Source organism: Salmo trutta, chromosome 1, assembly GCF_901001165.1.
Source record: "Salmo trutta chromosome 1, fSalTru1.1, whole genome shotgun sequence".
Taxonomy (NCBI): domain Eukaryota; kingdom Metazoa; phylum Chordata; class Actinopteri; order Salmoniformes; family Salmonidae; genus Salmo; species Salmo trutta.
The window spans coordinates 10,771,343-10,782,837 of NC_042957.1; the positions used below are offsets into that span (position 1 = coordinate 10,771,343).

General features: G+C 47.1%; 1 protein-coding gene across 4 annotated transcripts in view; it reads right to left on the reverse strand.

Moving 5' to 3' along the window:
* The window catches only part of LOC115159225 (alpha-(1,6)-fucosyltransferase-like), a 194,025-nt gene extending 182,915 nt beyond the window's left edge, over nucleotides 1–11,110 (reverse strand). For 2 of the 4 annotated variants that reach the window (XM_029708932.1, XM_029708764.1), the window contains exon 1: nucleotides 10,306–11,110. The gene's annotated coding sequence lies outside the window, so the exon portion shown is untranslated. The remainder of the gene's footprint in view (nucleotides 1–10,305) is intronic. The other 2 variants (XM_029709019.1, XM_029709108.1) reach the window with 2 other exon arrangements.
* Nucleotides 11,111–11,495: the final 385 nt, after the last annotated feature.

The following is an 11,495-nucleotide window of genomic DNA, read 5'->3' on the forward strand; positions in this document are numbered from 1 at the left end:
TGCACCGGTTCCGGACTGGCGGGCGTCTCTGTCGGTTCCGGACTGTGGGCCGTCTCTGTCGGTTCCGGACTGTGGGCCGTCTCTGTCGGTTCCGGACTGTGGGCCGTCTTTGCAGGCTCTGGACTGTAGGACGTCACCGGAAGCACTGGACGGGACACTGTCGCCGGAAGCTCTGGACGGGGAACTGTCGCCGGAAGCTCTGGACGGGGAACTGTCGCCGGAAGCTCTGGACGGGGAACTGTCGCCGGAAGCTCTGGACGGGGAACTGTCGCCGGAAGCTCTGGACGGGGAACTGTCCCAGAAGCTCTGGACGGGACACTGTTGACGGAAGCTCTAGACGGGACACTGTCGACGGAAGCTCTAGACGGGACACTGTCGACGGAAGCTCTGGACTGGACAGGCGCACTACAGGCCTGGTGCGTGGGGCTGGCTTTGGAGGCGCCAGACTGGCAACACGCACCTCAAGGCCAGTGCGAGGAGCAGGAACAGGACATACTAGACTGGGCTGACGCACTACAGGCCTGGTGCGCGGGGCTGGCTTTGGAGGCGCCAGACTAGGGACACGCACCTCAAGGCTAGTGCGAGGAGCAGGAACAGGACGTACTGGACTGGGCAGGCGCACTACAGGCCTGGTGCGTGGGGCTGGCTTTGGAGGCGCCAGACTAGTAACGCGCACCACAAGGCTAGTGCGAGAAGCAGGAACTGGATACACCGGATCTTGAACACGCACTGGAGGTCTGGAGCACACAACCCCTTCTAGCTGAGTGCTCAATATAGCACGGCACCTGTGGGGGGCTGGTATCACCCGTACCGAACTGTGCGTGCGGATGGGCGAGACCGTGCGCACTTCCGCATAGCACGGTGCTCTCTTGATCCATTGCTCCCTGTAATAAGCACAGGAAATTGGCTCAGGTCTATGACCTGACTTAGCCATACTACCCGTGTGCCCCCCCAAAAATAAATTTTGGGGCTGCCTCTCGAGCTTCCTTGCCAGCCATGTTCCCACATAACACTCTCTCCAATCTCCTGCTGCCTCCGCTCTCCTGGCTGCCTCCACCTGTTCCCATGGGAGGCCATCCCTTCCAGCCTGGATCTCCTCCCATGTGTAGGATCCCTTTCCGTCCAATATCTCCTCCCATGTCCACAACTCCAAGCTCCTCTGCTGCTTCTTCCTCTGCTGTTTGGTCCATTGGTGGTGGGTAGTTCTGTCACCTTCGTCGTAAGGATGGGACCAAAACGCAGCGGGAATGTGAATACTCATCTTCTTTATTTAGAAGAAAACCAAAATAAACACTTAATCAAAAACAACGACAAAAAACTGTTCTGTAAGGCACACAGCTACACACGGAACAACTACCCACAAATCCCAATGAAAAAACACCCCTATTAAATAGGACCTTCAATTAGAGGCAACGCGGAACAGCTGCCTCCAATTGAAGGTCAACCCAATAAACTAAGCATAGAAATAGAATAACTAGACACAGACATAGAAATAGACTAACATAGAACATTACCCCCCAAAAAACGAACCACACTAAACAAACACCCCCTGCCACGCCCTGACCAAACTACAACAACAAACAACCCCTTTTACTGGTCAGGATGTGACACATTGGCCACAGATAAAATTACATCAAATCATGTTATATGTACAGTTGCCTTGATTGGAAAGATCATGTCAACATCATACTTTCAAAATCTTAGCTATCAGTCATCATCTTGAATCAAGTCAACAATCTACTGGCAAATCATTTTTAATCCTTGTCATATGAAGAGAAATAATGAAGAGAAATTACAGATAAAATGTATCGGTGCTCATCAGCCATTGGACATAAACATTGCACAAGTTGGTAATCGCAAATTCAACAATGAGTGGTTTGGAAGGAATCAGTGACAGTGGCTGTGTTGTCCCAAATCTGGGATTCAGGGGCTCTTTTCCAAGTTTAAAATTATAAACATTCAACATTGGCCATGCTGTCAATGAAGCATGATTTGTGCTGAGCTCAAAACAACTGTTAAGTCGGAACTGTAAAAACTTGACTTCAGTGAGTTCAAGACAACTGGGAAGTCGGGAATAAACGAGCTCCGACTGGGAAAGTACGTTTTGAACAGTCATCCAACTCGGAATTGCAAATTGAAGATCAATGACGTCGTCATGATTTGACCTTGTTTTTTTCCAAGTTCCCAGTTGTTTTGAAAGCACCATAAATCCAGAGAATGCCAGACTTTGATGACAAAATTTGCCCACGAAGGACCGCCGCACCACCTTCCTGTTCAAGGGAGCACAGCACAACAAGGTGAGTCCAAAAATGTATTGTATGTATGTAATATGCCAGGGAGATAATGTGTACTGTACCTAAGAAAGTAATACTAAGTGTATGTTATGTAGTAAGATGTTAGTAGACCATGTGCTTCACCCTAATAATTTGGTCTATTTACCCCTCTTAATTTTGCCTACTGTTCTGACTTGGTGGTGCACATGTAGCCTATAACCTGTTTTAGAGAAATGTAATGATTGAATATTGTAAGAGCTTTCATTGTCTGCTTATATGCCCCATTTATTTATCCTACGGTTCTGAATTGGTGTACAGGGAGAACACTGTAAGAACGGCCCATTCTGAATTCTGTCACTGTACATTTCAAAAGTGCTGAACAAATAGTTATATTGACTACATCTGTCCTAGCTCGCTCATTAATGTCTTAATCAAAATTACAGATTGCCTCTTATCCACTTGTCGTCCCCTTATGCCATAGTTTGTACATCTCAATTGTCAGTAGAAATCACATTTGTTTAAGCAAGTAAGCCATATCAGCTATGTTTTTTATAAGACAGTAAATGAGGCTGAATGAACTTTTTCGATGCCAGACAAGGCTTTGCTGATAGCCAGGTGTAGCATTGGTAAGATGTTGGGACAGCTGTTGGGACAGCTTTATGTAGGCCGTTTGTCACCGTTATAGTGCAATTAAATGTATTGTTTAGTGTTGTGTTGTGGCTTTGCTAGCATGCATCCCACTTTTTTTTTGTTACCCCACCAAGATTTACATACCAAAATCGCCACTGTACAGAGGACAGGCAGGCTTGGAGACAGGCTTGGCAACAAACGGAGGAAACAATCTAACTGATGTTTGAACTAGAAATCTACTTGGCTGATGCATGGTGGCTCAGAAAGCATTGTAATGCACAGGGACAAAACTAACTGTTAGGAAAAAAACAACTGTGAGCCTCAAAGATCATCGTTCCTGGTCATTTGATCCAGATTGTGTGACTGTGGACTGTTGAAAGCCCATCTACTCTCATGCCACCCCATCTACTCTCATACTACCAAATCTAACCTCATGCCACCCCATCTAACCTCATGCCACTCGAACTAACCTCATGCCACCCGAACTAACCTCATGCCACCTGAACTAACCTCATGCCACCCCATCTACCCTCATAGTACCAAATCTAACCTCATGCCACCCATCTAACCTCATGCCACTCGAACTAACCTCATGCCACTCGAACTAACCTCATGCCACCCCATCTAACCTCATGCCACCAAATCTAACCTCATGCCACCAAATCTAACCTCATGCCGCCAAATCTAACCTCATGCCACCCATCTAACCTCATGCCACTCGAACTAACCTCATGCCACTCGAACTAACCTCATGCCACCCCATCTAACCTCATGCCACCAAATCTAACCTCATGCCACCAAATCTAACCTCATGCCGCCAAATCTAACCTCATGCCGCCAAATCTACCCTCATGCCACCCCATCTAACCTCATGCCACCCCATCTACCCTCTTGCCACCCCATCTAATCTCATGCCACCCCATCTAACCTCATGCCACCCCATCTAACCTCATGCCACCCCATCTAACCTCATGCCACCCCATCTAACCTCATGCCACCCCATCTAATCTCATGCCACCCCATCTAATCTCATGCCACCCCATCTAACCTCATGCCACCCCATCTAATCTCATGCCACCCCATCTAACCTCAGTGATTAGTCTCAAAATGAAAATAGACAGACAGTGGAATGAAGCTATGGATGAGAGGATTAAGGTCTGAATTACAAACCGAAGAGAGCGAGAGCGAGAGAGGAGAGAGTTTACATTCCATAAAAATAGGTTTGTTTTTACAAAATTATATAGATAGAAAAGCAAAGTATATAATTGACAATGGTGTTATTAAACACTTTATTAAAACATGTATTAGACTACACTCATTTTACAACTTCATCAGTAGGCCTGTAAATCCAAAAGCCAATGTTTATCCTGGCTGCGGAGAACAAATGTGAGCCATTGTCTAACGAAGCCCAATAATAGACCTATCTCAAGACTGGCCTCAATATGGTGCTACCGCCTGCGTGCCAGGGATAACGGACTGATAATAATGATGGTATCTGTTACCACAATATATGTCTGTTTACTTATTCAGTGAGGGATTAAGGCTATTTACCCAATCAATTTGCTTCCATTTGCGAAGATTCACTGTATTAGATAAGCATTAATGATGCATTAGACTAGTTGTCCAAAGGGCAGAGGCATCGAGTTTCGCTGTCCTCTCCACAGAGGGACCATTTCATCGTCTTAACTGCCTAGTGTTGCTACAAAGCTTATTGTTCGAAATAGTCAAGCTAACAAATTGTCACGCCCTGACCAGGTGAACTCTGCTATTTTGGTCAGGGTGTGGCATTTCTATGGTTTATTTTCTATGTTTTGGTTATAGCCTTTCTTTGTGTTTTATTTCTATGTTGGGCTCGGGGTGATTTCCCAATCAGACAGCTGTCGCTTGTGAAGTCTGATTGGGAATCACATTTAAGTTCCTTTTCCCCCACGATGTTTGTGGGTTGTTGCCTCTTTTGTTTGAGCAAGTTAACGTTTCGTCTATTCTTTGTCTGTTTTGGTAACGTGTTTATTTGTGTCTAAATAAACATGTGTTCGCTCCCAGCTGCGTTTTGGTCCGCTTCCTTATCACCCGACGACGAGCGTTACACAAATGGTTTAGGTAGGCCTATATGGTTGAGTAACTGATATAAAGGTATGGGCAGCATCCCTTTTAATTGCTTTAGTAACTGTTATAAAATTCACATTTGTGCCTAGATTGAAATAGATTGAAATTTTGTGTGAAGTCTAGGAAAATAATGTATGTTCCCTAGCAATGAAATAAATAATGTAGACTGCAGCTGATTGAGAGAATATGACTGAGAGACAGATAAAGACCCTTCCTAGTCGGTTGACTTCATGATGGGATGTGTAGGCTATAGCCCCAGAGACCCTTCCCAGTTGACTTCATGATGGGATGTGTATAGCCCCAGAGACCCTTCCCAGTTGACTTCATGATGGGATGTGTAGGCTATAGCCTCAGAGATCCTTCCCAGTTGGCTTCATGATGGGATGTGTAGGCTATAGCCCCAGAGACCCTTCCCAGTTGACTTCATGATGGGATGTGTATAGCCCCAGAGACCCTTCCCAGTTGACTTCATGATGGGATGTGTAGGCTATAGCCCCAGAGATCCTTCCCAGTTGACTTCATGATGGGATGTGTAGGCTATAGCCCCAGAGATCCTTCCTAGTTGACTTCATGATGGGATGTGTATAGCCTCAGAGACCCTTCCCAGTTGACTTCATGATGGGATGTGTACAGCCTCAGAGATCCTTCCCAGTTGGCTTCATGATGGGATGTGTAGGCTATAGCCCCAGAGACCCTTCCCAGTTGACTTCATGATGGGATGTGTAGGCTATAGCCTCAGAGACCCTTCCCAGTTGACTTCATGATGGGATGTGTATAGCCCCAGAGATCCTTCCCAGTTGACTTCATGATGGGATGTGTAGGCTATAGCCTCAGAGACCCTTCCCAGTTGACTTCATGATGGGATGTGTAGGCTATAGCCCCAGAGACCATTCCCAGTTGACGTCATGATGGGATGTGTAGGCTATAGCCCCAGAGACCCTTCCCAGTTGGCTTCAAGATGGGATGTGTAGGCTATAGCCCCAGAGACCCTTCCCAGTTGGCTTCATGATGGGATGTGTATAGCCTCAGAGACCCTTCCCAGTTGACGTCATGATGGGATGTGTAGGCTATAGCCTCAGAGACCCTTCCCAGTTGACTTCATGATGGGATGTGTAGGCTATAGCCCCAGAGACCCTTCCCAGTTGACTTCATGATGGGATGTGTAGGCTATAGCCTCAGAGACCCTTCCCAGTTGGCTTCATGATGGGATGTGTATAGCCCCAGAGATCCTTCCCAGTTGACGTCATGATGGGATGTGTATAGCCCCAGAGATCCTTCCCAGTTGGCTTCATGATGGGATGTGTAGGCTATAGCCCCAGAGATCCTTCCCAGTTGGCTTCATGATGGGATGTGTAGGCTATAGCCCCAGAGACCCTTCCCAGTTGACTTCATGATGGGATGTGTATAGCCCCAGAGACCCTTCCCAGTTGACGTCATGATGGGATGTGTACAGCCTCAGAGACCCTTCCCAGTTGACGTCATGATGGGATGTGTATAGCCCCAGAGATCCTTCCCAGTTGACTTCATGATGGGATGTGTAGGCTATAGCCCCAGAGACCCTTCCCAGTTGGCTTCATGATGGGATGTGTAGGCTATAGCCCCAGAGACCCTTCCCAGTTGACTTCATGATGGGATGTGTATAGCCCCCGAGATCCTTCCCAGTTGGCTTCATGATGGGATGTGTAGGCTATAGCCCCAGAGACCCTTCCCAGTTGACTTCATGATGGGATGTGTATAGCCCCCGAGATCCTTCCCAGTTGACTTCATGATGGGATGTGTACAGCCTCAGAGACCCTTCCCAGTTGGCTTCATGATGGGATGTGTAGGCTATAGCCTCAGAGATCCTTCCCAGTTGGCTTCATGATGGGATGTGTAGGCTATAGCCTCAGAGACCCTTCCCAGTTGACTTCATGATGGGATGTGTAGGCTATAGCCTCAGAGACCCTTCCCAGTTGACTTCATGATGGGATGTGTAGGCTATAGCCCCAGAGACCCTTCCCAGTTGACTTCATGATGGGATGTGTATAGCCCCAGAGACCCTTCCCAGTTGACTTCATGATGGGATGTGTAGGCTATAGCCCCAGAGATCCTTCCCAGTTGGCTTCATGATGGGATGTGTATAGCCTCAGAGACCCTTCCCAGTTGGCTTCATGATGGGATGTGTAGGCTATAGCCCCAGAGACCCTTCCCAGTTGACTTCATGATGGGATGTGTAGGCTATAGCCTCAGAGACCCTTCCCAGTTGACTTCATGATGGGATGTGTAGGCTATAGCCCCCGAGATCCTTCCCAGTTGGCTTCATGATGGGATGTGTAGGCTATAGCCTCAGAGATCCTTCCCAGTTGACTTCATGATGGGATGTGTAGGCTATAGCCTCAGAGACCCTTCCCAGTTGGCTTCATGATGGGATGTGTAGGCTATAGCCTCAGAGACCCTTCCCAGTTGACGTCATGATGGGATGTGTACAGCCTCAGAGACCCTTCCCAGTTGACGTCATGATGGGATGTGTATAGCCTCAGAGACCCTTCCCAGTTGGCTTCAAGATGGGATGTGTATAGCCTCAGAGACCCTTCCCAGTTGACGTCATGATGGGATGTGTATAGCCCCAGAGATCCTTCCCAGTTGACTTCATGATGGGATGTGTAGGCTATAGCCCCCGAGATCCTTCCCAGTTGGCTTCATGATGGGATGTGTAGGCTATAGCCTCAGAGACCCTTCCCAGTTGACGTCATGATGGGATGTGTACAGCCTCAGAGACCCTTCCCAGTTGACGTCATGATGGGATGTGTATAGCCCCAGAGATCCTTCCCAGTTGACTTCATGATGGGATGTGTAGGCTATAGCCCCCGAGATCCTTCCCAGTTGACTTCATGATGGGATGTGTACAGCCTCAGAGACCCTTCCCAGTTGACGTCATGATGGGATGTGTAGGCTATAGCCTCAGAGACCCTTCCCAGTTGACTTCATGATGGGATGTGTAGGCTATAGCCCCAGAGACCCTTCCCAGTTGGCTTCATGATGGGATGTGTAGGCTATAGCCCCAGAGATCCTTCCCAGTTGACTTCATGATGGGATGTGTAGGCTATAGCCTCAGAGACCCTTCCCAGTTGACTTCATGATGGGATGTGTATAGCCCCAGAGACCCTTCCCAGTTGGCTTCATGATGGGATGTGTAGGCTATAGCCCCAGAGACCCTTCCCAGTTGGCTTCATGATGGGATGTGTAGGCTATAGCCCCAGAGACCCTTCCCAGTTGGCTTCATGATGGGATGTGTAGGCTATAGCCTCAGAGACCCTTCCCAGTTGGCTTCATGATAGGATGTGTATAGCACCAAGGCCACTACTTGAGTGACCTGATACATAATGAATGATACAATGTATCAGAATAGTGTGCTCCAACCCTACTCTTTAGTTCATGCCAACTGAGATCGATCAATAGACTACTGAATTATGATCTCGCCTGTGAATGCATTCGTAACCACAAAACGAACCCAAACTCAAACTCAAGTTGGCAAAACAACAGCAACATGAAATCTAAACCATGTGCATGTTAGAGAGAGAATGTGAGTATATACAAGGCTGGATCTGGATGGGAATTAAAGTGAGTCAGAATCCCTTGTGCAGCTCAAGGCTCTCAGTCTTTCTAGGGCTGTGTTGCGGTGTCTTGAATGATCACACAATATGAAGTATGGGCCGCTCGTCATTCTCGTGTCGCATCACATGCAGATCCAAGCTTCTCAGTGAGCAAAACCGGTTGAAAGAGGTATTTTCAACATCTTGTGCTCATAGGGATGGCTGGGTTGAAGAATCACCTTTTCCAGCCTGGTCTCATAGACCAGACGTCAAATTAGTATGATACGTTCCATTTGGCATGAGTACATAAGACAGAGGGTTACTTAAGGCAAAAAAAGTAAATAAGAGTGGTTGGTTGGGGTGGATGGGTAGGCGTAAAATGCGAACGTCTAGTAACTCAAAGGTTGTGTGTTCTAATTTCATCACGGACAACTATAGCATTTGAGGTCATTTGCAACTTTTCTACTACTTTTGATCTACTTTGAACCTTCTTAGCATGTTAGCTAACCCTTCCCCTAACTCTAACCCTAACCGTAAACATGTTAGCTAACCCTTCCCCTAACTCTAACCCTAACCTTAACCCTTGAACCTATAACACCTAACCTTAACCCTAATGCCTAGCCTAGCTAAAATTAGCTAGCTAGTTAACGTTAGTGTTAGTCACCTAGCCAACGTTAGCCACAACACATTTGAAATCGTAACATATCATATGTTTGCAAATTTGTATTTATCAAAATTTGTAATTCATAATGTATCACAAGAAATGGATCATGGACATTCACAAATTAATATATACCATACTAAATGCTGTGCCTCGGGTTTATATACAGAATAATACGAAATGCTCTGAGACCAGGTTGACTCTTCCCTTGGCACCTTAGGCTACCCTAACCACTGTCTGTCATCAACCAATAACCCGACGAACCCGTGCCCTGTCTGTCTAGTTGTGCGTGGCGCGTGCACGGAAGATGTGAGTCCAATGTAATTTCTGATGTTTATTAGGGTAAATATTATGATTGCGAAACGGCATTAGCAGCATTCACTCCTCCGACAACAGGCTTTGTCCATTCAGTTTAATATCACCCTCATATAAATATGACCATGTCATGTATCAATAACATTTCTTTCACGTTTTCAGAGGTGAGGTCAGAAGCCGCTGTGAGAGCACTTAACTTTGTATTTACGCCTCTAAACCAGTGTGTTCATCGGTGTGCAGCTCAGAGTTTCCCTGACAACATCACAATAGTGCAAACATCTGCAGCGTATGAGCAACAACACATCAGCATCAGGTCGCCGAACGTTACAATTCTCACATCTGAAATGCCTCACAATTTATTATGTGCATGTCAGATATAGGCTACCATGCTACCCTGCCCTGTTAATCAATTCAATGGATACTTTCCACGATACATTGTACGATACATTGTAGACTAAAGTGGATTTCTGCTTTAGACATGCACTCTCTTTCACACCCGGCCAGAACACCCGGCCAGAACACGGACAGAACACCCGGCCAGAACACCCGGCCAGAACGGTGTTATTAAAGGGACCAGTCATCCCAACCATGACCGCTATTCTGTCACCATGAACTCAACAGCAGACGCGACGCAGTCAACAGGCCAGGCAAGGATGGACTGGAATAATATGGACCGAGCCCAGAGCTCACCTCACTACGTTTTCACCATGCACGGAGACCGCCAGCCCAGAAGGGAAAAATCACGTACCTTCACTTGACACACCAGGCTTCCGCGGGATCCGAGCGATGGGGCCTGACGAAGTTGCGGTCTGACGCAGCGGCTATGTTTTGGTCCAAAATCGGGTGGAAAAGGCTGCGGCGGAAACAGGACCTGGAGAAGGCTGAGGTCGGAATAGTCACTGCTGCATGTGGCTCCGTCGGAGGAGACTCGAATTGACTATAAACTGCAGTGCGCATGTATGCCCGTGTCAGTTTGCTGTTCAGGAGCCGCACTGATAGTTAGCCCTGTGGCACCGATTATTGGGTTTATGTCCCCTCCGCGGCTACTCGCCCGCAGTTTGACAATCTGCTACCTTGTGCCATTGCATCAGCGTCGGGGAGAGAGAGAGGTATGGCTGTCACCTAGCCTATATAAGCACTCCGAGAGCGAGGAAGCGGCCATGGCCCTTTTGGTCACGGTGCACTAAACGCATGGGCTCTTCCGCGGCATGGCAGGCCGTAATGTCAATTTGCCCACTTTTAATTTTTTGACATTGCACATGCCATCGTTTTAAGTGCCAAACATGTATGTGGTGTAAAATTAAAGAGCGCTGGCAAGAGCTAATCCGTTTACAGTCCCAGCTACCAGGCTGGCCAGGGTCAATGCAATTAATTATTCCTTCACACAGCTATAAAGCACGGCCATAAAACGTGGACATATTCATACTCCGCCATGTCCTTGCATGGGCAGTGACCTAGTCACTGTCTACCCTCTCATCTCCATCTCAGTTCCTAGAGTGGGGTCAGCTCAATCAATTACGTTTTATTGATATGGGCAATCAGCTTACTAATCAGATATGTGCGCCGAATCAGCAAATGTTCAGAGTCAGTAACACTATAATGAATGATTGTTTAAGACAATTAAAAGCATTGGGGAACATGCCAAACTGATCCAAGATCAGCCTCTAGGGGCAATTTCACCCTACTCCACTCCCCAGTCCTACATATCCACTCACTTGCCCCCTGCACCTAAGAGTATTAGGACTATACGAAGACTACAGGTCTAGACGAAATAGGCTCAGACTTAAAACGACTAAGATCTATTATCTATGGCATCACTCAATACAGACCATTTACGAATAAATGCTGTGGTTGAGCGATTTTATAGACATAACATTCTAAAATCACGCAAGGCACGTGGTGGAGATTACGTTCATGTTAAAACAGCTTTCGCCTATA